This window comes from Haliaeetus albicilla, unplaced genomic scaffold, assembly GCF_947461875.1.
Source record: "Haliaeetus albicilla unplaced genomic scaffold, bHalAlb1.1 scaffold_58, whole genome shotgun sequence".
Lineage (NCBI taxonomy): Eukaryota > Metazoa > Chordata > Aves > Accipitriformes > Accipitridae > Haliaeetus > Haliaeetus albicilla.
In genome coordinates, this window is record NW_027212496.1 from 144,081 (window position 1) to 166,564 (window position 22,484).

General features: G+C 48.6%; 1 long non-coding RNA gene across 1 annotated transcript in view; it reads right to left on the reverse strand.

The window, feature by feature from the left end:
- Nucleotides 1–569: 569 nt before the first annotated feature.
- Nucleotides 570–22,484, reverse strand: part of LOC138684226 (uncharacterized) — a 524,231-nt gene continuing 502,316 nt past the window's right edge. The window contains exons 3-5 of the long non-coding RNA XR_011323580.1: nucleotides 1,550–1,661; nucleotides 1,256–1,367; nucleotides 570–1,073 (exon numbers count right to left, since the gene is read on the reverse strand). This is a non-coding gene — a long non-coding RNA (uncharacterized lncRNA). The remainder of the gene's footprint in view (nucleotides 1,074–1,255; nucleotides 1,368–1,549; nucleotides 1,662–22,484) is intronic.

Genomic DNA, 22,484 nt, shown 5'->3' on the forward strand with positions numbered 1-22,484 from the left:
AGTGGGATGCAGAGATGTTGCCAGGGCTCCCAGTGCTTTGGAGCACCCGCTGGTGGCCCGAAGGCGTGGGAAGGATTCTTGCCCCCAAGGTCGATCAGGCCGGGGGCACTTGGCCACTCTCGGAAGCCCCGAGGTGGCTCCAGGTTCAGGGAGAACAGGGCTTGGGCATCCCCTGGGGGGCGTGACCAGCCTGCGGGACCAGGAGGCAGGTCTTGCTCACACGTGCTCAGGGAATAGCCGATCGCCAGCTCTGGGGTCAGGAAGGAATTTTCCCCCGGCGCAGATTGGCACTGGGCCCCGGGGGTTTTTTGCCTTCCTCTGCAGCACTGAGCAGGACCACTTGTCAGGGCTCCTCCGGTCCATTTTGGCTAGGTTACTGCCTGCTGCTCGTGCAAGATCTTGGGTAGCAGCCCCAGACTCCTAAAAGGAAGCTACCCTCGAGGTTTTTTCTTTTTTGGAGGAAGCTCTCCCCTTTGGGATCCACCTGTGACTCCTCCCAGGCATCTCCCAGAGCCTTTTGGCCTTTTCATAGCTATCTTTTCTTAGGATCTTAGGTCCGTAAAGCAGAGGCCAAAAGATTCTGGGAGATGCCTGGGAGGAGTCTCGGGTGGATCCCGGAGGAAAGAGCTTCCTCCAAAGGAGAAAAATCATCCGGGGTAGCCTCATTAGACAAGTCTGGGGCTGCTACCTGGGATCTCAGCTCCTTATAAGAAAAGGCCAAAAGACTCTAGGAGACGCCTGGAAGGAGTCACAGGGGGATCCCGGAGGGCAGAGCTTCCTCCAAAAAAGAAAAAAACCTCAAAGGTAGCTTCCTTGGAGGAGTCTGGGGCTTCTACCTGAGACCTTAGGTAGGTAAAGCAGAGGACAGAAGACTCTAGGAGATGCCTGGGAGGAGTCTCAGGTGGCTGTCGGAGTTGAGAGATTTCTCTACAGGAGAAAAAAAATGTCTTGAGCTACTTACTTGGAGGAGTCTGGGGCAGGTAGCTGGGATCTCCGGTCCCGAACACAGAGGTCAAAACATTCTGGGAGACGCCTGGGAGGAGTCTTGGGTCAATCCTGGAGGAGAGAGCTTCCTGCAAAAGAGAAGAATCATCTTGGGTAGCTTCCCTGGAGGAGTCTGGGGCTGCTACCTGAGATCTTAGGTACGTAAAGCAGAGGCCAAAAGACTCTAGGAGGTGCCTGGGAGGAGTCTCAGGTGGCTGTCGGAGTTGAGAGATTTCTCTACAGGAGAAAAAAAATGTCTTGAGCTACTTACTTGGAGGAGTCTGGGGCAGGTAGCTGGGATCTCCGGTCCCGAACACAGAGGTCAAAACACTCTGGGAGACGCCTGGGAGGAGTCTTGGGTCAATCCTGGAGGAGAGAGCTTCCTGCAAAAGAGAAGAATCATCTTGGGTAGCTTCCCTGGAGGAGTCTGGGGCTGCTACCTGAGATCTTAGGTACGTAAAGCAGAGGCCAAAAGACTCTAGGAGGTGCCTGGGAGGAGTCTCAGGTGGCTGTCGGAGTTGAGAGATTTCTCTACAGGAGAAAAAAAATGTCTTGAGCTACTTACTTGGAGGAGTCTGGGGCAGGTAGCTGGGATCTCCGGTCCCGAACACAGAGGTCAAAACATTCTGGGAGACGCCTGGGAGGAGTCTTGGGTCAATCCTGGAGGAGAGAGCTTCCTGCAAAAGAGAAGAATCATCTTGGGTAGCTTCCCTGGAGGAGTCTGGGGCTGCTACCTGAGATCTTAGGTACGTAAAGCAGAGGCCAAAAGACTCTAGGAGGTGCCTGGGAGGAGTCTCAGGTGGCTGTCGGAGTTGAGAGATTTCTCTACAGGAGAAAAAAAATGTCTTGAGCTACTTACTTGGAGGAGTCTGGGGCAGGCAGCTGGGATCTCGGGTCCCGAACGCAGAGGTCAAAACACTCTGGGAGATGCCTGGGAGGAGTCTTGGGTCGATCCCAGAGGAGAGAGCTTCCTGCAAAGGAGAAAAATCGTCTTGGGTAGCTTCCTTGGAAGAGTCTGGGGCTGCTACCTGAGGCATTAGGTAGTTAGAGCAGAGGCTAAAAGACTCTGGGAGATGCCTGGGAGGAGTCTCGGGTGCATCCCGAAGAGGAGAGCTTCCTCCAAAGGAGCAAAATCATCTTGGGTAGCGGCCTTGACAAAATCTGGGGCTGGGCATCCCCTGGGAGGCGTGACCAGCCTGCGGGACCAGGAGGCAGGTCTTGCTCACGTGCTCAGGGAATAGCCGATCGCCAGCTCTGGGGTCAGGAAGGAATTTTCCCCCGGCGCAGATTGGCACTGGGCCCCGGGGGTTTTTTGCCTTCCTCTGCAGCACTGAGCAGGACCACTTGCCAGGGCTCCTCCGGTCCATTTTGGCTAGGTTACTGCCTGCTGCTCGTGCACCACGAAGATGGCCTCTCGTGCCCTGCAGCTAGGGGGAGGAAGGCTTTTTTTCCCCCACGGTGGGCTAGCAAGTGTCCCCGGGGGTTTTTTGCCTTCCTCTGCAGCACTGAGCACGGCCCCTCGCCAGGGCTCCTTTGGGCCGTTGTGGCTAGGTGCCCGCTGCTCGTGCTCCACGAAGGTGGGCCTCGTGCCCCGCATCCGGGGGGAGGAAGCTTTCGGACTCCCAGGCCGGGCTCCAAGGGATGCTCCCGGGGGTTGCTTCTTGTCCTCTGTAGCACTGAGCACAGCCCCTTGTCAGGGCTCCTCTGGGCCCTTTCGCCTAGCTCCCTGCCTGCTGCTCTTGCACCTCCAAGGCACCGCTCGTGCCCTGCCTCTCTCGGGCTCTCTTGCCCAGTGCAAGTCTGGAGCGGGAGCGGGAGCGAGCTCTGCTCTTCCCTTAGCTCCATTTCCCCAGGGCTTATGGCTTGGGCAAAACAGCCTGTGCTTGGAAGGGCTCCAGGCTTGCTGCCCCATCACGAGCTGCCACTTTTCACCTCTCCCTGCACGCAAATCAAGCGCAGGGCCGGCACGAGAGCGCCTTTTGTGCATCGTTGGCCAAGAAGCACAGCGGCGGAGCAAGTTGCCGAACGCAAAAATACGCTTTTCACCTCTACCTGTCATACTTTGGAAAATACCCCACGGTACCACACACCTCCTCCTCCTCCTCCTTCTTCTTCTTTTGTGTGTGGTCGGTCCTGATCCTCATTCTGCACGTTCTCACTCTTCAGGAAACAGGGACTGCTTGGCCTGTATTCCTCCTGCTACTTTCTGTAGCTCTGGGACTTGCCTTTGCCAGGATGCAAAGGATGTTTTCTCAAGCTCAACTGAAGAATGCATCAGCCTGCTCCTGGCTACACAGGCACATTGTGTTAAGGCTTGTGAGCATCAGCTCTGAAACAGACTCAGAAAAATAAAAATAATAGCCTGTTTCCACTTGCAACCTTTGTGTTATGTGTCCTTCAAAGTGGTTCTGGAGCTGAAACCCCCCTGGCGTTTCAGGCAAATAACAGTCTCGTTGGTATTTGACTCATGGTGAGCACAGGGAACAGAGCAGAGTAGAACAGAACAGAATAGAATGGAATAGTTCAGCTGGAAGGAACCTACAACCATCATCTAGTCCAATTACCTGACCATTTCAGGGCTGACCAAAAGTTCAAGCATGGTATTAAGGGCATTGTCCAAATGCCTCTTCAACACTGACAGGCACGGGGCATCCACCACCTCTCCAGGAAGCCTGTTTCAGGGTGTGACCACCCTCTTGGCAAAGAAATGTCTCCTCATGTCAAGTCCGAACCTCCCCTGACAGCGTGGTAGCAAGTGTCCCTTGGTGCCTTGGTAAGGAACGGTGAGGAAACCGTGCATGCTCTCTACATCTCTGCAGAGTTCCTGCAGAGGGAACCAAACCCCTGTCTTTCACCTCTGGCATCACCACAACCAAAGGAATGTCTGTGGCCTACATGCCCTTATTTACATAGTCTGAAGGTACAGATCCATTTTGGCACCAACGCACAAAATGGCAAGGAGACTACCTCTCTTAATCTCTCAGTACTCAAAATACTAAATCCTAAAGGAAAAGGAGACTTGCCAGGGTTTGAGGCAAGATCCGAACATCTTCCCACAAACCGAGGTAGGCAAAGAACTCTCAGAAAGGTTCAAGTCACAGGTGAGCTGTGGAAGTTTCACCCATGGCTGAAGCGCCTTTGCTATCCCGTATAAACACGGCCAACGCGTGTGTTTAATAGAAAGGCTGTGCAGCTGGGTTTCAGTGGGACAAGGGGATGTGACAGCAATAGCAGCAATGGGCTATTTTGACAGTTTGGAAGAGCTGTCTGTCCTTTGCCTGGCTGGGCTTTGGTCACGGATCCAAATGGTCCACGTCTGAATACGACCAACCTTTCCTTCCACCACACCGGGGTCACCTCCGCGCACTTGTTTCTCAAAGCCTGGCTTACTTCCGTGGCGGGCTCTTGGCACCCACCATCCCAACCTATGGCTCTGGTTACACTTTGGCTTGCCTCCAGGCTGCGGCTGCCGAAATCACCCCCCTTACGCCCCACGAAAAGGGGTTGTGTCCAGCCACATCAAGTCCCTGCTCCTCCTGGCTGCGGGGCTGCATAGGCTTTAGCTCTGGCGCAGAGAGGGGACGGCTAATAGGGGCGGTCTCTGCGCTGCACGCTTGGTTCCTGCCATGGCCCGAGAGAAGAGGAACAGCACCAGGCTTCTCCTTGCGAGCCGAGTGGCAGAGCAGGCGCCAGGGACACCCAGCAGCTGGGCCCAGGGCATGGCCGCCAAGGGCAGGGAGAGACCCCCGGGCCTCCTGGGCACAGCCACAGCCCGTGGAATGATTGCTGGAGGTGACTTGTCGGTATGACACACGTCCCCCCGCCGCCCCTGAAGGGAAGGTGAACCTCCAGGGAGCAACACAGTGCACACATCAAGAATCGGTTCCGCGGTAGCTCCCTAAGGAACATAGTCTAAGCAAGTCAACTGAAATAGTTTCATCTTCTCTCCCTTTTAGAAAATATATTGTACCTTCTCAAAGAGGAAATGAGTTAAGAGAAGAGCCTGTACTACTTTCAAATGTCTGCACATTGCTGTGAAACTGTGCAAAAATGTAGCACTGAATACATAGGCTTTATCGAGATTATTAGTATTGACATACAGTGAAGAGGCAGGCAAATTCAGCTTTCACTTCCAGTGTTCCCTGTGGGACTATAAAGTCAGAGAACCCCCTGGTACTTCCGCAGTACCTTCTTCTCCTTTAGTCCCAATGATGCAAACCCAGTTTTGTATTCAGGAAGAAGTTCATGAAGAACCAAAGTCAATTCACTCAAATAGTAATTGTCCTGAGTGATTCATTAAATAACTTGACTCAAGAAAAATTATCCAAGTCTTTATAACATACGTAACCTAAAAGTGTACCCAAGAAAAGAAGAAATAATGCAATCTGAGGAAAAACAAAGGAGGTTTTATCTCTATCATCTATCAGCTATTAGCAAGCTGATAGAGGCAGGCACGCCCTTGAGTTAATCTCCTCCCAGGAGTCACAGTTGCACCGGGCTAAGTATTCACAAGCACACTCATAGCAGAACATTTTCCAATAAAGATTACTTGCCTATCAACTCAGGCCAAGGAAATATCCTAGAGACAAGCTGCCCTCTGGCCACTACTGCCTAAACCTATCTCCTACTTTGTTCCTGCTCACGCGGCATCATGGCAACAAGTATGGCAGGAAGATAGAAAAGGTGTCCTGACATCTCCATCATCCAGAATGGTTTTCATTACAGGAAAATGACAGTGCTCATCAGCACCTCCTCCCCACCTGCGCCACCTCTCTCTCTCACCTAAAAGCTAGCAAAAATCTAACCCAAAGAAAACACAAACAATCCTCTACAGATGCGGTCTGCACAGTGGTCTTGAGAGAAGAAGCACGAGCCAAAGGGAGAAAGGAAACTAGTAAATAGCGGAGAGATGACACCTTCCCCCATGACACCAGCGCACACGTTAGAAGTCAGCATTGCCTTCTGTATCTATACAGGCCATGAAAGCAGAGGACTGGAATGACACAGGACAAAGGGGCACGTTGGGATGTGCTGTCACCGTGGCAGCACAGGCACAGCAAGCCGTCACCAGAAACACCTTCACAGCCAGCTTCAGTTTCCTTCTTCCAGCCACAGTCAGCAAGGTTTCTGTTTGCAGACTGCTTCTCATTGAGTCACTGTGGAGGAAGGAAAAACACCTCCCTTTATTTACTCCTTAACTGATGTGGTACTCCCCGCAGCTTTTACACTGCACATGGCAATCACCTGATGGGAGACAAGCACCTACACACCCTTCACCCTAAGCACTCCCCTGAAGAGCCCATAGCCGAGATCAAATCGGTCCTGCGTGCTTGTCTAGAGGCACGACCCATCTGCAGCTATTCTTTGAGCAACGCCAGGGCAGCTCTGGCTTCATCTTCAACCACCCATTTGGTAGCTGAGGCCAGAAGTAGCCGGCGACAGCAAGCTCCCACGGGCCTCCCCGTCCTCAGACTGAAAACCCCACCTCCAGGCCCCAACGACCTCCCTCGGTGGCCCTACAGTGGACTCCTCCTGTCACCCCTGCGCAGCAGCCCGGAGGATGCCAGGCCCTCTCCTCCCCTCTGCCCCTCTCTGCTGCTGTCAGGTGCGGGGACAACGCCACTTGCAGGGAGCCGAGCGGTTGGAGGCCAACGGAGACTCCCCGACCCTCCCGGGACACTGCGGCCACTGTCCTGTTGAGGGGACTCCGGGCCTGGCACGAGGAGGGGGCTGGAGCCCAGGGCACACAAGGGCAGCTGGAGGGCAGTCCCGGCGCCCGAGGGGCAGCCTTTCTCTCTGGCAAGCAAAATGGCCACCCGGAATGGGGCAACATGGGCCACCATACCAGCCACAGCAACTTCCAGTGGTGACGTCACCAGCCTTCCGTTACACAAGCTGGCACCCCTGCGGCCGGCCCACAGCTCGCTCTGCAGCTAGAGACTCTGACACCAAGCGTGCTTGGTAGAGGAGGACCCGGCGAAGCGAGGCGAGAACCCACGGTCAGTGGGAAGAGACAGAAGAGGTTCTTGGAGCCACTGAGGATGCCTCCACAGCCCAAAAAAACGCAAGCAGGCTGGTGGGAGGAGCAACACCTACCTACGGCAGGCGAGTCGAGTCCACGGAGGTCGACCCGCCACAGAATGGCGACGAGCCCGTGGAGGTGGATCCACCTCAAGAGCAGGAAGAATCAGTGGAGGTGGATCCACCTCAAGAGCAGGAAGAAGCAATGGAGCTACATCCACCTTGCGCAGGGCTGACGGGGCACTACACCACCGTGCCCGGGGTTCCTCCGGCACCATGGTGCCCAAAGCGCCGCAGGACCACCGGGGGCTCTCAGGGACCCTCTAAACAGCCAGCTCCCAACAAGCGGCACCACCCCCGCAGCCGACGCCAGCCATAAGTGGGCCATCCACAGCCACATGCGTCCGCTCGGCAGGCTTATCAGGAAGATCACCCAGCTTCACAGCCGCAGACGAGCCCTGCTTTCCCACCCTTGCCCCTCATCGAGGGGGGCCATCTCCTCCGCCCTCAGCCCTGGGGAAGAGGTGAGCAGAAGGGCTGCCATCTTCTGGCCGGCAGCACCACACCACCAGGACGAATCCCTTGGAGCCCACTGGAGACTGCTGGACACCACCGGAGACCGTCAGAGACCACTGGAGATGAACAGAGACCAGCGGGGACCATCGGAGACAGCTGGAGGTCGCCAGAGGCCACCAGACACCGCTGGACATCACCAGACGCCGCCAGACACCACTCTTGGACTCCCCTGGAGCGCCACCCAGGTTACTGGGGCCTGAAGGTGGCATTTTGCCACTCTGAGGATATCAAAGCCACTGGGGGGTGGCTGCCCTCAGCTAGCTCTTGCCTCAGCTACCGAATGTGTGGGTGAAGATGAAGCCAGACCCACCCGGGCAGTGCGCAGAGTATAGCAACAGGTCATCAAAGAAGGTAGATGCCCCATCCCTGGAAACATTCAAGATGGAGAGACAGCTCTTTAGAGAAGCACAAGCCTCGAGCTCTGGTGGGAAGAACTTTTGGCAAGATTGGGCAATAAACAATTAAAAACACCAATAAGAAAACAATAAAACCCAAGCAGAAAACAATAAAACCCAATCAAACCCACTTTAAAAAAACAAAAAACGCTCTCCTCTCTTATTTGGCACTTTTGAGACTCCATGCGGACTCCCGTGTCCCATTCTGGTCTCCCCAGGACAGAAAGACACTGACAAACGCGGTGCGGGCCCAGCTCAGCGCCTTCGAGATGGTGAGGGGCCGGGGCACATGGCACACCAGGGCAGGCGGAAGGAACTGCCACTGTGCAGCGGGGAGAAGAGAAGGCTCAGGGCTGGGTCTGACTGCTCATCTTCCACAACACTGCAAAGCAATTGCTTTCCTGACCCAATACCACATAGACAACCATCCTGTTTATCTCCCACACGCACTTCACTATTGCTAGTTTTGGAATCCAGAACAGCAAAGGCCTTGTGTAATCAATCAATAAATAAATAAAAATAGAGCGAGCTTGATTACCCCCAGCTTGCATCCCTACTCTCTTTCGTAGGATACAAGCCACGGGCTCATCTCTCCTACCTGCTTCCTGAATCTGCTTGATCAGACAAGAAGTATGAGAGCGTTCAAATGCGAGCGGTGTTTGCCAACATGCAGGGAAGCGGCATCCCACCCCTAGTTCATGAGACAGGGGAGAAAAAAGCTTCATCTCAATGGTAGGAATGAAACATGGAAGTGGAGCTTTGCTGTGATGTCGGGGCATGCAACGAGTCTACGGAATTCCTGACAGTTCGAGAACAGCGCGACCTTGAGCAGCTTGTAGTATATCCTTGAAGAGTCTGGAAAGATCCGAGAAGACCAGTACAAAAACAAGATAGTGATAAGAAGAACCGTCCTAACGAACTCACCAATCATGAATTGTTAGTTACTAACCAAACCAATCATATACTAACACATACTCTAAAGAAGGGTCTAAAAAGCTGTGTTAGAACAATAAAGTAGCCATTTTGCATGATCTATTACTTGTCCTGTCCGTCTCCACTGCGACACCGTGAAAACCAGTTCTGCAGGAAAAAATACCTCTGGGAGCTCCTGAGCTCCTCTGGCTTTAAGGGCTTAAACCCACAGCCAGCAGGGAGCAAGCCATGCTGTCAGCTACTTTTCTACACCTTGGTTTCTAATACACAGCACTGTCTGCTTCGCTCCCTCGTGGAGCCATGGAGCAGACTGGCAGGTGTCCAGCACAGGTTACTGGAGCCCAGGGCTTGCAGCAAACCAGGGAACACACAAAACTGACAGTGCTGGTGCACCTCAAGGACTTCACATCCAGTTTGCTCTGTACATAAGTTAAAACATTGGGGCGGTTTGGTTTGGTTTATGTTGGTTTGTTTGGGCTTTTTTTTTCTTTTTATCTGCTACATCATCTCTCTCCCTCTTAGAGCAAAAAAAATGCAAACTATTCCATCACTTACTCATGTATTTTCATGCCCTTCCAGTACTCTCTTTTTTAACACTTGCCTAGCAGTCTGGGTCAGGTCTTGAGACGGACAGGGCCTGACTCCTTCCAAATATGTCTCTAGTAAACCTTGCGATTCACAGGGACACTCTACATTCAGCACAGGAGGCACTGGAGCATGTTACTCCTCAGGGAAGAGCATCCAGGTTGGGCTTCAGAATTGAAAGCAACATGACTGTGGCAATCGAGGGACCGCAGAAAGGCAGATTGTATGCGCAAGAGGTTGTCCCCGAGCGCAAGCCAGTTCAGCTGGTTTTGCTGTAGAGCCTGGATGGAGATCAGCACCTCCAGAGCATAGCTCTCCTCACCTTCAGGTAAGTGGAATGAATTGTCCTTTGGAGGTACTGCCTTGCTCCCTTAAGTAAGAAGAAAGCGTAGACAATTTGCTTCTTCACGCGAGGTGAAATGAATTCCAACCAAAGCCAGTTGGCACAATCACCCAGGAGATCTGTGGCAGAGTGAAAAACTGAGCTTGGGTTTCTCATTCATCCTCTTCGAGATCACTGTTTGGGGCAACAAAAATACAGTCACGCAAAGGTGGTCGCTACTGTGAATCTTATGGCTCTGCTAGGGCTTTAGAACGGGGTTTCTTGCAGGTCCCCTCAAACAAAGATCCCTTGTGGACTCACAGTCTTTTTTATAGACCTGGCTGTGCTGCTTGGCTGACTCATTAGGGATTTTAATATTTCTCCTTACACTTCCAGATGTTTTCTCTCATGGTAGAATATGCATTTCCCTAAGAGCAGAGGCCAGGAGGCCAGGGAGTCATCACATTCTCACACCTAGAACCTACCACTGAGAAAAAGTTACTAGTTACCAAACTGGAAAATAAATTCTAAGATAACTTGCCCATGCCTTTTAGTAACCCCTGCAGAATTAGGGAAAGGAACAATTAGGTGGAGAGAGCAGGCTGTCAGGGAACAGGGTCAGGAAAAGCAATTGGAGAAGAGGGAAACCTGAAGGGAATTTCATGGTTTATTACTGTCATATGCTGAATAATAACTCATCCTGTGGCCAATGTCACAGCTTTGGTTTTATTTTTTTCCTAACCAATGTCCCGCAGATGATTCACGTGTAAACATGGTATCTGGCACAGTCCCACGGGCAAGCAGTTTTACGGTATCTTTGCTACTGATGGCTGAGAGAGACTCTGGCTGACTTTACATTTAGATACTTCCAAGCCTTGCATTGATCCATCTGGCAAATATCTTCATTTCCTCTTTACCATAATTACTTCACGGTTTTACCTTTCTTGCCTCAGAGAACATTACATCATTTTGTCCGATACTTTGTTAGATGTGCCTTTGCTCCAAATCAGTGTCCACCTTAGAGCTGTACCCTAGCGAAGGACTCACACCCCCTTGCACTCATGGGAAAGGGACAGCAAAAAGGCCATTTTAGATCACTCAGTCCCTATGCTAGGAACCAACACTAACATCTCCTGCAGTGAGCTATTTTGCTCATTTTGTCCAGTTGAAGTCTCAGTACTTTATTCTTATGGAAATGAATAGGAAAAATGCTACATTTGAGGAAACGTTTTCAATGGCTGATTCTCACTAAGGGTATAACGCTCAGAATATGCATGTGCCCATCCTGAATGCATAGAAACAAACTTCTACAAGAAAAGGCTGTGACTATGCAACCGTGCACACGCTATTATGTACCAAAGGCGGCTCTGGCCAAATTTGTCCTCAGTCAAAAAGCATTCAAGCTTTCTCACCACAGTCTTGAAAGGAGTAACACTGATTGACAAAGAGGGCTCAGAACTATCTGAGGGACAAACCCCAAGCAGCTTTACTGACAAAGTCAGTATTGCATTCAACAAAGCATTCCCAAAGCTCTACTCCAATACAGGCTTAAGGAGCTAAACATTTTCCAGATGTCTTTTTAATCCTGTACTTGATGGTAAAGGGCTTGCACTAAACATACTCTTTACAATGCTCGTTGTAAATCGTACAAGAAAAAAAATACAGGTACCAGTGTAAAATGCAGCTCAGTCAAGCGATGGTCCTCCTAGCACACGTGCAGATCTACTTGCCTTAGGCAATGTCTTATCACAGACTGCCTGAGCAACCTTGCACCAAATGCTTTGAAAGCCCGTGCCTCGGTTTCCTCACTTGGGGCTGTAAGGTAACAATACTGCCCTGTTGCACAAGCCTCTCTGCATTTGGGAAGTGGCACAGAGACCACTGCTACTGGAAACCTTGCAAAACTCAAGACTATTGGCTCTAGGAATACTGCTGGTTTGCATTAGCAAAGTATTTATTAATAACCACTGTCACGGCAATCAAATACTGTCCACAGCAGCTTCCGTGGTTCTCCACAAACAATGACAAGCCCTCACAAAACTTCTCTCTTAATCCAAGGGCCAGACTGCCTGCTCTGGTGACTCAGTTTCTTACTGTTTCTGCCTTCAAGAGCTGCAGCACTGATTAGATTGCTTGGAGCAGCCCATGTTCAGCAGTTTAATGGGTACCAGCCCAGACAGACTAATGGATCTGGAGACCAGGAAACAGCAGGAAGGTGAGCCGAGTGGAGAATATTGAGGCTTTTAAGGCAGAAAAGTAGCAGCTAGACATGGGGTAGCTGACTCACAGAGCCTTGGTGGAGACAGTTCTCCTCCCTGATCATCCTCAGTCATTCATCACACTGCGACACGCCCATGAAAAGTGGTCACTTCTAGAAACAACTTGCAAAATGCAAAGCAGAGCTGGAAAGGGCTCCTGGCGCTCAGGGCCAGACACACAGCCAGGTGAATTATTGTAGAGGCTGAGCTCACAGGCTTTTCCTTCTCCTAAAGAAGTGGGTTTCCATTCCTGATGCCTCGTATCACCACCTTGGAGATGTCAGTGCCTCAGGGAAACCAAATGTCCTTGCTCCATCCAGCATGACCCATCTTGCTGGCTCTGAGAGGTCCAGACAAGGAATACCTGCTGCTCCTTCTCAAAACCACCAGACCCTAATAAACAAGGTCTGCCACGGAGAAAAAGGTCTTGGATTCAGTCCTGTGCAGGTTTTTAGCCCCCTCCATCCTGCAGATGTTTCTGCTGGCTTCATGCCCCCACCATGGGAGTTCACCTAATGTTGCCAGTGCTGCAGTCTCCTACTGCCTTGCTGCAGGTTCCTTCAGTGGAAAGCAGCTGAGGCTTGGGACAAGAGCTAGCGAGTAGTTTGCATCTAGTAGTAGTTTGCATCTCATACAGTGTCCTCAGACCTTTAAAATGCACAGGAAGAGGTTCAGCAGATCATACGTTTGTCCCAGTCCTTTAGCTGCTTTGAACTTCACTAAAGGAAGCCATTAAGGAAGTCATACCGACCAACTGAAATTTCTGCTCTGCCCTCTGGTCAGTCCCCTGTTTTGAAATTATACCAACATTTCTTGATGTATGACAGCCTACAAGCATTTTTTAATACTGAATTGTAAATAATGCCAAGCCAAAAATTCAGAGCTAGAAACGTCAGTTTGTCTCTTTCAAACGTCCTCCCGGCTTGCCTAAGTACTGGAGCAATCTCAAGCAAACATGTGATGCCTCAGACCACGTCTTTGTTGTGTTAGTTTGGCAAGTTGGCTAGGGAAGATGGCGCTGAGATGCAACACAGATCTGTGTTGTATTATACCATCACGACCTCATAGAAAGACACAGAAAAGGAGGTACAGGCGACTGTGGGTGTAGCTTTGACCAGCTAGACAACAACTAAGGCATGAGTTCACTTCTACAAAGTAACAACATGTCATTTAAAAGTGCCTACCGGAGTAAAGTTTTCCTTTCTTGCATTTTCATCACTATTATATTTAGCAGACTATACCACAAGGTAGGCTTCAAAACTGAGACCCTTTGGGTTTAAAAGGATAAATTTACACAAAGGGTTTTTGTACTGTCATCTCAGGAATGGATCCAGATTCCTCCACCCATTCTTCCAGCATTCATGTCCCACAGGCAGAAAACACCTATCATTACCACTCTACTGTTAATGTAGCAAGTGACACCCAAGTAAAAAGGAAGACGCTAACTCAGGTATGTGGGAATATTTCTAATTTTAGCAAATTCACTCTGCCTATCGGAAAATCAACCCCGGAATTTCAGTTGCGCACAGCGTTCTTTATCTCCTTCCGTTCGTTCATGCTAACATTAACAGGCTGTATTTAAGAGAAAAGCTATTAACTTAGACAAATCTTTAAGTTGACAGCTTACTTAGCTGTATTTAGGAATACATGAACTAAGCTACAACCATGCTGTTTTAGAAGAAGGTACCTTTCATCTTCCTGGGTAAAAAAAACATTATATACGAAGACATTCTATGTAAATTTTATTTAATGGATATATCATTTCAGCATTTTTTTTAATATAATGACACCATTTCTTCAGCTAGAGAAAACAGGGAATTGCAGAACTACAAGAAATGGATTCCTGAGGATGACAGGGAGGTAAGTATTTTGTTAGCGAGTTATTGATGGTTTTATTTGCTTTTTTCTTATTTAATCTAGTGATGACTTTCCCCTTTGCCTGTTCTCCGCCAGGATTCACTCTAACAGCTGGTGACCAGGCAATCACACTCACTCAGTAAGCTATCAAATACCAGGGGTCTTCGTTTGCATAGCCATGTTAATCTGGTGTTCACAGCACATCCTTCGGTTCACTTTTAATAAATAAATCCCACAAAGAAAATAGCAGAGGGGAAGGAAGGTTGCTGTGCTGCTTTCCAAAGCAAGCAGTAGCTCAAGCAGCCTCAGAAGGGATGGTTCTGCCCCCTCTACTGAACAGAACAGCATCCTCCTGCGTGAGCACTACTGCTGCTTTCACGAATAGGCCCTCTGAAATAAGGTGCTCAGTGTAAGGGTGAAGAAATCAAGCCCCAAATCAGTTTACTGCTGGGCCAGTTCCTGGCTTTGCATTTCCCACGACAGTCAAAAGGAAAATGCATTCCTGCACTCTAGAGACAACAGTTTTGATTTTCAGGCAAACTTTTTTCTCCTGTACCACCAGACCCTGGAGCCTCATGCATGGTTAGACTTTTTCTAACCTTGACGCATCACTGCTATTGCAAAAGCTCCAACAAATTCCTTTTGCTCTCTGTTCAAGGAAAGCTTCACCAATCTCCAGGAGAAGAAAACAGCAGCCCCAGTTTAAATCCAGCCTGCGCTTTCTCTGCGCAGACAGTATGAAAGAAAAAACAAGAGGTGAAATGTAAGCCCAAGTACCGCTGGTTTCCTAACCGACTAAAAGCACGAAGACCCCACCCTTGAAACAACACAGTAAATGACCCTGTGACAACAAGCACAATCCCACAGAGGTCACCATATGCAGAAAACACATCCTTCTTTCCCCAGCACCTTTTCCCTTGGCCCCCTCCAAACGCTGCCCGTGCGGGCTCCAGCTGTCTCCTACCTCTGAAGCACCTTCTGCCACAGCAGCAATGTTCTTCTGCAGAGTTCGACACCTCTGTCACCCCAACCTTAATCACAGGATAAATAAAGGGCCTGACAAAGTCTACAATGGGTCCATCTTTCTCAGCCTTGTCCTCTTTTTTAAGCTGCGGGGCTCTTTTCTGAATGACATTTTTCTAAGTACAGCTGGTAGATGAGTGTTGGAAATCGGTGCCAGGAGCTGGGGCTGGAAGAGAAGACAGGATTTTTGAGCTGGAAGGTGCGGGGGCCTGGGAGGCGGCAGAAGAGGGGCTCTGCAGCAGGGCGAGGGGCTCTGCAGCGAGGGGCTGCCAAACAGGGCGAGGCGCAAAGACGCCTGCGATGACGACTCACTGGGCAAGTCTGTATTAGCGACTATAGTCTCCGTTATCACTCCCCTTCCACCTTCTGGAAGGAGCGGGGCGGGAAGATTCTCCCTGTGGGAAGCAGTCTGGGACAGGACGTGGGGGAGACGTGGGGTTTGCAGAAGGGCTCTGAGCGAGCAGCAGAGGCTGCCGAGGCAGTGGTGCATCAGGAGCTCGCGGCAACAGGGGCAAGGCCTTGCCCTCCGTGCTGTGCCCCCACACTTACATCTGGACACCTGTGGCCAGGGCTACACTTGGGGCTGGAGTACGCAGGCAGGAGCCCTGCTGCCACCTCACCCCCTGCTTACACACCTACCCCACGCACAGCACTGCTGCCTCCTTCTCCTTACCAAGGAAGCAACAGCCATAAGCTACCTCTCCAGCACGTGCAAGCAGGGCAGTACACTTTGAGACGCGTTGCCTCTAAAAACATCCCAGACAAAACAGATGCCACGAGCGACAGTGTACTCTCTGCCTCCAAAGAAGCAGGGTACTGCTGAGACTGTCCACTGCACACAGAGAGAGCGCTTTCCACCAGCCGTACCAACACACCCTCACCAGGTATTGCCTGTTGATTAATTACTTGCACTAGCAGATCTTCCCCACTGTCGACTTTCGGAATGTTGGGCCATTATGGGACTTGGATTCCTCCCATTACGAGGCAACAGCATCTTTTTAAAGAAATAAAAAGAGCACTGCTAAATGGGTACAACTACCTCTTATATTACTAGAGTTAGCACAGAATGCATCGTTGGTAGAATTCCACTCAGTCTGGTCGACTTACTCTGCCGATGATTTTTTGAGCCCTTACATCTTACCAGTTTGCTGAAAAGGCAGGGGGTTTTTTGGACAAAAGCCCAAATAAAATACTTCGCAGTCCATGTAATTCTCGGCCTTCCTATGTTCCTATATGTCTCCTTCTCTAAAGCGGATAAATAAATCATGCATTTGGTTTTCAAGTAATGCTATCAAATGCCAGACAGACATCATCTAACCCAAGAACCCATTAACTGACCCAAGCTTTGCTCCCCACGAGACCAAATGTTTTAACAGACTCAAGATTGAAATGCATTTTATCAAAACCGTAACATACAAACCTATGTATATATCTCATCCCTTCTGCTCTGAACAGGACCAGGGAAAAACTGAAAAAACTTAATTCCAAGAACTTACTCCAGAGCTGTCTTGTGGCTCAACAGGCTGATTCACAGGTCAAAGAAACTCGCAACGAAATCGCACCAGAGCTACTTTCATTCTCCGTTTCCCAAGAAAGAGTATTGCAGTTATGTTTGCCAATATTCACCGTTTACACCAATTAACCAAACTTCCCTATTATTTATAACTTCTTGGGGTACGGTTTCATCGCTTTTACACATATGCCCCTCTGCCTCGCACTAGAACCATGGATCCTACTTGAGGGTGCTCACAGAGTACAGTACGATTTCGCCTTAGTACACTTAGAAATATCTTTGTGAATGATATTTCACAGCATGCTCTTGCACGTCCCCTTCAGTTAGCAAAACATCATTGATACGCTCTACGTATCTGTATTCCTAAAGTTGTCCTCTTTATGTAAAACTGATTTTAAGTCAAGCTGTTATGCAGCTGTTCCATAATTAAATTGCATACCATAAAAGCTGATGTAGAAAGTATTACCACGTTGCAGAAAGTAAATATTCATAGATTAAGCTTGTTCTCCTTAGCTTGAGAAACTAGGCAAGTTAGAGATCAGGACTTCTAAAATTAATCAAAACCTTGGCAGATGTATTAACAAAAATAAAGCTCAGTGTTTCAAAGAAAATAAAAAGAGTCTGCTTCAGTTCAAGCTCTGCTAAAATTACCTGATGGATAGGTGCCTAACGTGCATCCTGTGCCAGACACCCTGTATGCACAGAGACCTTTCTTATACACTTTCTTAATTACCTGCATTGCTTATCAATATTCACTCGTTCATACAGGCATACTCATTTAAAGCAACTTATCTTAGTAGGGCTATTTTCATCACAGCTTGCTTTGAATACCGTCTCATTGGCAACATCAACTGGTCAACCCTTAGGTATACATAGGATTCCCACAGGTACCCGCACATACAGAATCTGGCATTCCTGAGACAATGCCTGTGCAAAGGCTAACGAGGTGGGTAAAACAGTCTCATTTGCTGCATCCAGGATGGGTGCTGCATCCTCTATCCACAGCGTAGACAAACACAGGACTAAGATGCACGCGATACAGTGAATTTACTGGGTGAGAAGGGAGAAAGCGGAAGAGGATTTGCCTTCTGAAACTGGACAGTACTCTTCTCAAGAGCAAGAGCTGCCGCTTTTATTAACTGTTTTCAAAAATCTGCAGCTAAGAGGACTCCTTTGAGCTGAGTACTTAACAGTCCTTCTCCACTTGGACATACTTGACAAATACAAGTGTCTTGCCCCTTAGGGTGTGTTTTGGCTTGATGGGGGATTTGTTTGTTTCTCCAGAAGAAATTACCAGGGAGTAGTAAATGTCAGCAGCTCTTCAAGTATGCTTGTGTGTTTCTGCATGGTTTGTAGCCCTGCCTCCAAAGGAAAAACACATGCACACAGTTTAGCATTGAAAATACTTCACACTGTACTGATGGCTTTTTTTCTTCTGAATCTCAGTTCGTAATTGTTGGAAGCAAGTTTTCTAGTCATAAACTTAGCTGAGCTATTGGAAAAACCTGCTGTATATTATCTTTACACTGCTATCCACCAGCATGGAACTTACTGTCCTGTAACTACATACCTCAGATTATAAAATACATATGCATGTGTTCATTTCACATGATCGGTTATTTATGTCATAGCTGAAGAAACATATCTCAACATGAGAAAACAAGGATACACCTACTCACTCAACTGCAAGTTGTAAGCTTCACTGCAACACACCTTATAGTTTTAGTTTCTTTCCAGAGGTGAAGATGACAACAGAAAGGCTAGAGTCCAATGCTGTTTTCACCTACCCTGAATGTTATTTCAAGTTATTGCTCTGTGATTAATACAAAGCTTACACAGTGATACGGCTTGAAAGGCTGACCACCTTTCACGCACTCTGCAGAGTGTGAGGTTTTGTACATGAATCATAGAGAAATGGGAATCAGCCCAGGTAGATCAGCGATTTGTCTGTCACACGTACAACAAAGTGTTAAGAGGTTAATCTGCAATTTGTTTCATTTTTATCCTTACATCTCCACCACTGGTAAGCCAGTTGGGTGAGATCCTTCATTTCTGTAATTCCAACTGTTTTACACTCTACTCAATATTTCCATCTCTAAACATGGGCCCACTCAAAACAAACAACTGATTTCCGGTTTTAAAAACACTTTTTTAGTTTTAAAACATCTCTAAGTTTTACAGCAGTCCAGTTGTATGTGCAACTCCAAAACATCCCTCGCCTGTAAATCCACCAGTCTGATGCTCATTTACATCACAGGTCTTTCACCGAGCGCAATGTTCCTGAGGTGGGCACAATGCGATATGTGCCAGTGTAGACTCTTTTCCATTACCAGGGAAGGTAAAAAGATGCTTTAATATCACTGAAAATTCAGGCTGGATGGAAAAACACACAAGTAGAAAATGCCGATTTCAAAAATGCCAAGGCATATCCTTTCATTGCCCACATGGAAAAAAACCCATAGACCAGGTATGGCTATGGAGATCTCTTCCTCCACCCCACTACTGCCTAAAAGGACAACGGGCAGATTTTTCACACTGCTTGGGACCCACAAAGATCTATAATTTGCTATTATGTTTCTGCATTCAGCCTCTGCATTCTGCGGGAGCAAAGAAATGCTCCTGCTGCCTTGCAGCCCTGCCACTCCACAACTCCCAGGACACCTCAGAGCTCTGCACATCCACATCGGTTCTCCTTGGGTGGACATTCCCAGAGGAATTATGCTGCTGTGAGTATGCAAAGCCACGTAATCCAAGCCACTTGAAGGAGACACAAAACAATTGTACATTTTCTCCTTAATAAACAGTCCCTCTGGACACAGAAGTCACAGACTGTCTCTGCTCGGCAGCACGTGGGATAACTGCGCATCAGTCACATCCTACATTTTCTCCGTGTTGTTTCTTTCTTCTGCAGCACTTGCAGATATCCACTGGGGAATATGGTAATCCCAGAACACTGCTGCCTCCATGCCTCCACAGTCCATCTGAATTTCTCAACTTGAGTCTTTTCATGTGTCTGATATTTACAGGGACAGCATCTCTGGCTTTGCTTGCCATCAATAATACATCTATCCTATGAAGAACAAGAAGACTGGGACACCAAAAAAAACCCCAACCCAAAAGACACAGAAGTCCATTTCTCTTTCAACCGCCTGAAAAAACACTTGCCTCCTGCACCTCTGTGCATATACCCAAAGAGAGAGAGAATGCAGCCTTTGAACAGTAACTGGGATAAATCTTTCTCCTCTGATCATTCCCCCTCTGACTCATAAGTCTCAATCTACCAAGAAAATAGTGCACAGCTCTCACAAAGCATGACATGCACCTAGAAGGGAGGCACAATTAAAAGAAGAGACAAGACAGACAAACGATATGGGAGCCATTTCCTTAATGAACAGAACACTTTTCCCTTCTTATTCGTCATAAGGACTACCAATAAATAACAGGAAGAAGCAACAGGTTTGAATACAACACCGATGAATTTAAGTTTAATGCAAGTGAAGTGCCTTATAACAAGTCTGGATTGAAAAAGATGTTGAGAAGGGTGGTTTTCAGAGAGACTGCTTACATTTTAATGTTTAGCGAGACCTGAATCTGCAGTAGACGGGTACAAAAAACAATGAGAAAATGTCTTTTTTTTTTACCAAGTTAGGGCAAGTGAGATTCATCTCTCATTTTTGCGTGTTCTTTAAAAAAAACAAGAAGAAAATCCAAATGAAAAAGGCAATAAACAAATACTGAGACCTGGCAGGGAAGGCGGGCTTTATTCTACCCCACGACTAGCCCTCAGCTCCTGTTCTTCTGCGGTCATGCTCACAGCTCTCCTGCATAGCATCACCTCCCTCTCTGATTTTCAGACCTCACATACTAGCTTAGGTAGCTACAGCCAAGCTTCGGTGCTGCCCAGAGAGTGTCAAAACGTGAGAGGTGCTCAAGGAGTCCTGTAGGTCCCTCTCCACCAGGTCACTAGAGATGCGCTCTTGCTAGGACTCAGGCAAGGGAGGGGGAAGGCTGGCTCATACCCCTTATTCCCACTGAAGCCACCTTGACCCACATGATTGAGCCTCGTGGGCTGACTCCCAGCACGTGCTGCTGTGACTGAAGTTTTCGCATTTGGAGCGCTGCAGGATCCTCTCTTTCCTGTCGATCAAATGGCCAGTCGCTGGCACGAGCAACAGTTTACATCACTCACAACCGAACCCGAAATACAGGAAGATTAGCTGCCAGGGTGATTTAAGACTCCCAAAGCAGAACAGAACCAGATAAGGAAAGCAAAGCAAACCATCCTTGGAAAGATAAAGAAACTTTGCAGCTGACACAGGAAAAGCAGCTATTAAGGTAAGCAGGGGTGTTACCAGTCTCAAGCTAAAAGTATTTTGAAAGGTGACAGCAATTAAGAACCCATGCAAGCCTTGAGCTTAAAAACACTCTGACCTTGAAGGAACTCAATCTGCCTTGCTGGTTCCCAGGACATATGGCCTCAGTAACAGAGGATATACATCACTTCCTAGTTCAGTATAGCTACATAGGTATCCCATAAGGCTTGTCTGGTACAGGACAGAGGGTCTTTGCCTCACCTGCTGACTGTTCAGCTGCCTGCTACCCTGGCTGATCACTTTGGAATCACTGCTGCCCTAAGCCCCCACGTGCTAGATGGAGCCAGCTGGACTACTCCACGATTCCAGACCAACTTCAGCTGTCACACAGGCCCTGGACCAGGATGGCAGGTTGCACTGAACATTTTGTCTCAGACGAGCATCTCCACTCCTCCCTGGATGTCACCGACACCTTGTACCATGGGATCTCTCCTGCCACAAGATCCAGCACAGCCATTACATCCCATAAGCACCACCACAGTCATATACCCCAATCCAGTGTCCCAGGTCTTCGGACTCAAAAGAACAGCCCGTCTCTCCCGTACATCAAAACCAATCAACTCTAGCAGAAATGATGACGTCTTGGACACATCGAGTTTTCAGCTGGAACAGTGCCACCCTGGTGAATTGCTTCACTCCAGGCAGCAGTCTGGGAACAAATGCAGCAGTTTCTCTCCTGTCCTCAAATATAAAGCACTTCCACAAACTTCTAGGTGGTATTGGCAGAACAGCACCCAAACTGTCCCTCATTTCTCTGCTCCCTCTGCTGGGTGCCAGCCCAGCATTATCAAAACGCCTGCTTGGGTAGCGCTGCCAGGCAGCAGCACACAGAAGCTAAAGCAGGCTGTAAAGTTACGACACAGTCTCCCAAAGAGCTCAGTAATTACCACTGTTCATTCTTACCAAGACCAATAGCACCACTACTCTTTACAGGGACCAAGCAGATCAAAAAGCAGATCTGGGAAGAGAGCTTCTGAGTTACAGGCTTCAGTGTCAGCAACCACTGACATCTCCAGCCAACAGCCAGATCACGCAGCCCTGCCAAGGCCGTACGCCCACCACCTAATATTCCACACTGGCATCAGTCCACAGCCACTGCCAACGATTGTACGTACATGGATGCTGATCCACGCACAGCTATTCAAAAAGAAAGGGATCACAGTCCCTGTAATTGTGAACTTGCATCTTGGTGCAAAGAAAGACAGCCGATATATCGGGTTTGTTGCATAAAGTGTGGGCCAAGAAGCTCATCACTTCTATGTGTCTCATGATACTTTTTTCCCTTGTCAAAAGGGGATAATCCACCATTCTCCATATTCCACTGTATTTTCAAATGTAATTCAAGTTGGGGCCTCCCCTGCCTTTACTAGGCAAATAGACTAAATGCCAGTGAGAATGGATTTTAAATCTACATTTTAAGCACTGGAGTAGCAGAACTAGTCAAGACACAAAATTACTTACAACTGCTCGCTCACTGCAATATTCCAAACAAGATGATACTACAAACTCTTTCAACTCTCTCTTTAGAAAGGTAATCAGCCTTGTTTAGACCAATCTGGTGCTGGTTCTTGGTATCTTCAGAAAAGAGATAGTAAAATAATTGTATAAGACAATCAAGACCCATCAGAACACTTTTTCATTAGG